Here is a 6,659-nt window from a genome sequence, read left to right as displayed (position 1 = left end):
TGCCTGAAATCAAAACAGTCATTCAAGGGCTCCTGCAAAGTAAAAGAGAATGTTCCAGGTGGAACATTCTTTTTTCCCCCTCAAACCCTTTATGGCCGATTCCTTCTCATCTTACACATCTTTGTTATGTATCACTTTTCCTAAGCAGTCCCTCCTGACCCACCAAGGCTCCTATGATTCCTATCTCCTATCATATGTGCAACTACCACACTGTACAAAATTGCTGACTCTTCCTCTGGGAAGGACAAGGACCCCATCTCTCATGTTTAGCACAGACACCCGTCTCCTCAAGGTGCTTCATCAATACATGTGAATTGATGAATAAATAGATTAAGGAATGAGTGATGAATACTGTAATAAGTGTCTTCAAAGTGAAAATGGAAATCCAGATGAGGGAATGACTTATTCTGTCAGGGCGTGGTGAAAACGTGCAAAGGAAAGTAATACACGATGACATCAGACCTGGGCCCTAAAAGATGCAAGGGAGATCACCAGGATTTTGAGAAAGGGAAAGGCATGCATGAGCAAAGCCAAGGGTTTGCAGAATAGAGCATTTCTGGATGAATCCTACCTGGTTTGGATCCCAAATTTGACATCACTTCTACCAAACCTTCCTGACAAGCCCCCTTAAAGAGGTTAGATATCTCTTATATGTGTGCTAAAATCTCTCTCTTATTCTACATTTTATGAAGTATATTTCTGATGTAAATTTTTGAACCTGAGATCTAAAAAACACATCTTTCAGGACTAATAAGTTTTGGGTTTTATTTAGCATTCATTAATAGGAAAAAAGCATTTCATTAATATGAAAACTTAACACGTTAACTTTAAGTACTTTATGATAATAATGATTGCTAATATTATTAGGTGATAAAGAGGGCATTTCAGTGGAAAACTAGGAGAGAGAGAAAAAACAAACATAAAAAGACATACATGCCCGGTACCCCTACAATCTTGAAGATGCATAATCGCTACTATGCTGAATGTCAGCCTTTCAGATTCATTTTCTTCTAATAGATGTGTAATGCATAAAAAGTCTTTTGATGCCATGGCCACACCACCACATCCCCTTTATATAGGGAAACTAGGACTCCAGGGTCGGACTGATTTAAACAGCACCCCCTCGTCCTTTATATTAAATCGCTGTGTCAAGTTCATGGATGCGCAGTGAGACTTGTTTCCTGCATACAGAAAGGTTTAAGAAGTGCTAATATGTCTCTGCAGATCACCAGGCATCAAGTAAGCAGTTAAATTCGTTCGTTTTAAATACTAATAACATTGGACTCAGAGCATCGTCTTTAGGAAAAAAGTGGGAATGGCTGAAACAAACTACCACGGCTTTGTAGAGTGGACATACTCAAATATTAATCCCAGAGAAGTGTTGGAGCCTTTAGCTTCACATTTAGGAACATCAGCCCTTTTATATTACAGTTGCTTTGCAAATTATGACTCAGAGGCAACAACCTTATTGGAACCTCCAAGATTAATAATGACTTTATCCAGCCTATAGCTTAGGGCAAAACCAACTGCAAAGCCAAGACTCCTGGGAATACTGATCCTGCCAATGCAGGTCCTATTTCCCCAAAAGCATAAACATGAATTCCATTAGTCTTCCCAGGGATCTCTGTGCTTTTCCTGGCCTGTCTTTTTAACGTGAATAGGTGACAAATATGTTTCTTCTTCTCTTAAAATCTAAACTGGCTTTTAGTGGATAGTTAGCTCCTAGAAAGAGAAAAACCATGGTAATGATGGTAATAATAATTTGCCTAATTATTTGACACACTTTAGCTTATTTACTCCTTGCAGGAGCTCAGTGAAGTTGATGTATCCCTTTCCCCATTTTACAGTAAAGAAACTAAAGCTTGGAGAGTTTAAATAGCTTCTCAAGAAGATCCAGCTAGGAAGGTTGATTCAAAGCCACTTTTTCTGATTTCAGATTCTAATCTCTTAACCACTACATCCTACCATTCTTTTTTGTAAGCCCCCAATTGACAATGGCACACTTCTGCCCACCTCTTTGGCCTATGCACAGTCAGAGCTGAATCCTGCCTGACTTTCAGGACAGTGGTAATGAAAGTGTTAAGAAGCTTTGGAGATGGACAGATGGCATATTTGAGTTGCAGCTCTGTCATTTCTTAGCTGTGTAATTTTTCTCAAGTTAATTAACCTCTCTGATCCTCAGTTCCTGCCTAAGAAATAGTAAGAGGAAATATCTGAAAGGGTGGATTGGAACAATTCAGTGAGTTAATGTACCTAATGTTAGTGTGCCATAGCATAGTGCCCAGCACAGAGTAAGAACCCAATAAGCTACACAACATCATTTAGACTCAGCTCACATGACACCTTCTCTATCAATTCTTCATCTTCCTCAGTCCAAACTAAGCTACTCCCACAACATGTACCAACTATAGCATTCACTGCTTTCTAGAATTTGTTTTCTCTTTACAGACGTTTGTCTCCTTTTATAGGTTGGAAGCCATTGGAGGATAGAACCAATGCTTAGATTTTTTAACATCTATGACTAGACAAGAACAGTGCTCCATAAATAGTGGCCACATTTTCTTGACCAAATATGGGGCCATGCTTCTGACAAAGAATCGTGTGGTATCCTAGGATGTGAGAGCAAGTAGACAGTGTAGTTGGACATTAAAGTATCAGAATATCTAGGATATTTTTACTTTCTTGGACAGACTATGCAACCAGAATTATATTCTATGATCAATAGCATAGATTCATCATACTTAAATATTTATAAACTAATTTAATAAACATTTCTAATTTTTGTTTTTTAAAAACATTCCCATATAGTTGACATACAGTGTTGTATTAGTTTTAGGTGTGTAATGTAGTGATTTCAGCCATTCTATATATTACTCAGAGGTCTTCATGATAAGTGTACTCTTTTTTAAATTTCTTTTAATATTTATTTATTTTTGAGAGAGAGAGAGAGATAGAGCATAAGCGGGGGAGGGGCAGAGAGAGAGAAGGACACACAGACTCTGAAGCAGGCTCCAGGCTCTGAGCCGTCAGCACAGAGCCTGATACGGGGCTCAAACTCACAGACCATGGGATCATGACCTGAGCTGAAATTGGACGCTTAAGTGAATGAGCCACCCAGGCACCCCTTTCTTTTTTTATTTTTGATAAGTGTATTCCTTTTTTTAATTAAAAACTTTTTAATGTTTATTCATTTTTTGAGAGAGAGAGGGAGAGAGAGAGAGCGTGCTAGTGGGGAAGGGTCAGAGAGAGAGAGGGAGACATAGAATCCGGCTGCAGGCTCTAAGCTGTCAGCAGAGTCCAAAGCAGGGCTAAAACTCACGAACAGCGAGATCGTGACATGACCCAAAGTTGGATACCCAACGGACTAAGCCACCCAGGCGCTCCTTGATAAGTGTATTCTTAATCTGCATCACCTATTTTACCCATTCCCTCACCCATCTCCCCTCTGGTAACCATCAGTTTGTTCTCTGTAGTTGAGAGTTGTTTTTTTTGGTTTTTCTCTGTTTTCTTTCTTAAATTTCACATATGAGTGAAATTTCACATATGAGTCATACCCTTTAGACCATCCATATTGTCACAAATGACAAGGTTTTATTCTTTTATTCCATTGGATAAATATTCAAGGGATATTTTATTCCAATATCCTTTTATTCCACATCGTCTTTGTCCATTCATCCATTGATGGATACTTGGGCTACTTCCGTAATTTGGCTATTCTAAATAATGCTGCAATAAACATAAGAGTGCATGTATCTTTTCAAATTAGTGTTTTCATATTCTTTGGGTAAATGCCCAGTGGAATTACTGGATCATAGGGTAATTCTATTTTTAACTTTTTGAGGAACCTCCATACTGTTTTCCACAGTGGCTACACCAGTTTGCATTCCCACAAATAGTGCATGGGGGTTCCTTTTTAAATTTCTTGATTTTTTAAAATCTTAAAGTGTGGATGTCTTTAAAAGAGAATAATGCTGAATGAGAATTTTTAAACCTGGACATTTTGTTCTAAAAATAACTGCTTGATGTTCCTTAAACAGTAAAAGACATAAAAGGGCTACACCTGAAAGTAGATGATCTCAAGATAACTCCAAAAGCAGCATCCTATTTACAGTCTCCAGAAGGGGTGTGCAAGGAGAAACCAGGGTGAGGAAGCAAAAAGGCCTCCTCTGCTCATGTTCATGTCACTCCCCTCTCTCCTTGCTTTCTCTCTCTTGGGTTTTGTGCCAGTGCCTAAATGAGATTGTTTAGAACCAAGAATAAGAACAGCTTTTTTTCGTATTAGAGTCTTTCCATAAGTGTGACATTTGAATTACTATTTTTTCCATGTCTTCCATCATTCTTACTCAATTTAAGCTTCTTGAGGACAGCGCTTAACAAACTATTTTGTTTATACAACCTTAGCCAATAGTAGAAATAGAAAGCACTCAGTAAGTGGCAACTCTGTGTCATGAACTATGTGAGACTATCACTTACATTTTTCTGTATAATCGTCCAACACTCCAATGCCATAGTACTTTATATTCCCCTCTCAAACAACGTTTGGTTATTCTTAAACAACGATCCTTGTTTTAAAATACAAGGATTCCTGAGAGGTTATCTCTTAATTATCTGATATCTTTAAGAGGATTGGGGCTTAATTGAATAAGGCTTCCATTCCTCCTCCAGGTCATCTGCTGTGTTGGACATTGTCATTGACAAAGACTCCTCGGGTGGTCCAGAAACATTCCATCTGCATGCAGTGACACCTTAAAGCATTCCTTTATGCTCTCCAGCACACTCCTTTCAGGGATGGCATCCCTTTACAAGGCTGACAGCTTCTCTGGAGGGCTGTCCTCAGGCCACTTAAGCAAAGGCAGTACGAGTGTCCATCAACTGATGACTGGGTAAATGAAATGCAGTTTTAGCCATACGAGGGAATATTACTCAGCAATGAAAAGAAATGAAATATCTGCACATGTTACAATGTGAGTGAACCTTGAAAATATTATGCTATAGTGGAAGAAGCTAGACACATATCATATAATTCTATTTAATACACAATGTTCAGAATAGAGGCGTCTGGGTGGCTCAGTTGGTTAAGCGTACAACTCTTGATCTCAGCTCAGGTCTTGATCTCCGGGTTTGTGAGTTCATGCCTCACATTGGGCTCTGTGCTGTGTGTGAAGTCTACATAAAAAAGATAAAAGAAATAATTTCCAAAATGTTCAGAATAGGCAAATCCATAAAGAGAAAAAAATAGATTAGTGATCGCCTAGGGCTGGGAGAGTTTGGTGAGGAATAAGCGATGACTGCTTACGGGTATAGGGTTTCTTTTGGGGGTGATAAAAAATTCTGAAATTCATTGCGGTGATGATTGTACAATATTGCAAATATGCTAAAACCACTGAAGTAATACACTTTAAAAGTGTACATTGTTTATGTGAATTGTATCTCAGTAAAGCTGTCCAAAAGGGGGGAAATGCAGCACAAAGTGACAGAGACATTGTAGTAAAATTATACTCGAGAATCATGAGATTGCCAGATCCTCGTCACAACTGGAAAAGACTCCAGAAAGTTCCCCTTCACTAGGTGGATGTACGGGACCATCCTTATGAATAAATGCTCACCTTATGGTATCCATAAGTTGATTCTATTGCTAACTTTCTGTGATGCTTTTTTCTGTCCTGAACATGTTTCAAATTTTGTAACCCTTTTCTTTTCCCTAGCCTTTATGGGACTAAACTCAAAATAATTGCCAGACAAAAAAATCATGAAGTCAAGCACATAATATTATATTTGGGAGAAAGGATTATAAATTAAAATGTAAACTGTGACTGTGGCATTGCACATTATTGTTGCGAGCAATACCACAAAGCTGGTACTCGTTATTTACAATGGCAGAGAAGAATGTTCAAACCACTAATAAAGTTTAAAAGCAAGACATGAATCCATCAAAGTCTCCATGTGTCAGAGTTGCCACATCATTTTTCATCCCCGTGGCCATGGGTAGGTTCAGGGCTGTATTACGTCTGCCCCGACCAGTGAAGCAGTGAAGCAACTTAATTTCCTGCCTCTAGTCTCTCTCTTCCTAGGAACTCACCTTCCCTCACACTGCCTGAGCTACCTCTCTAAAATGCAAAATGAGCTACCTCTCTAAAATGCCTCTAAAATGAGGCAGTGCAGCCCAGGACATCAAAGCCTAGGTCCCAGTCTTGCATGAAGGCCCCATCAGCTATGAACTCAGGCATTTTAGGCAAGTTACTTACTCTTTCTGTGAATCATTTCCCCCTAATTTTAGTGAGGATGAAATGAAAGCAGTATGTTAAGTGCTTAGTCCAATGTCGAGCTCATAGCAGTCAGTCAGTATAAGCTTTTATTATTACACTTCTATTCAACTGTTTCATTTCTACATAATGAAATCTAATCATTAGCAATGATATCTAACCACTGATCATGCAGGAACCTGTGTGATCTAACCCCCGTTTGTCTTCTCCCAGGTCACAACCTTCTCTAAATACATTGGCAAATTTGTGACTCCAAAAGCTGTTTCTCTGCCATTTCTGTATCTCCGATGTCGGTTAACCATCCAACTTCAGCTCAGGTCATGATCTTGCAGTTTATGAGTTTGAGCGCAGTTTGGGAGTACAGAGCCCGCTTCAGATCCTCTCTCCACCCCCCCC

The sequence above is a fragment of the Panthera uncia genome (assembly GCF_023721935.1).
Source record: "Panthera uncia isolate 11264 chromosome A1 unlocalized genomic scaffold, Puncia_PCG_1.0 HiC_scaffold_17, whole genome shotgun sequence".
Lineage (NCBI taxonomy): Eukaryota > Metazoa > Chordata > Mammalia > Carnivora > Felidae > Panthera > Panthera uncia.
The sequence above is the reverse complement of the archived record's forward strand: the minus strand, read 5'-3'. Positions refer to the sequence as shown.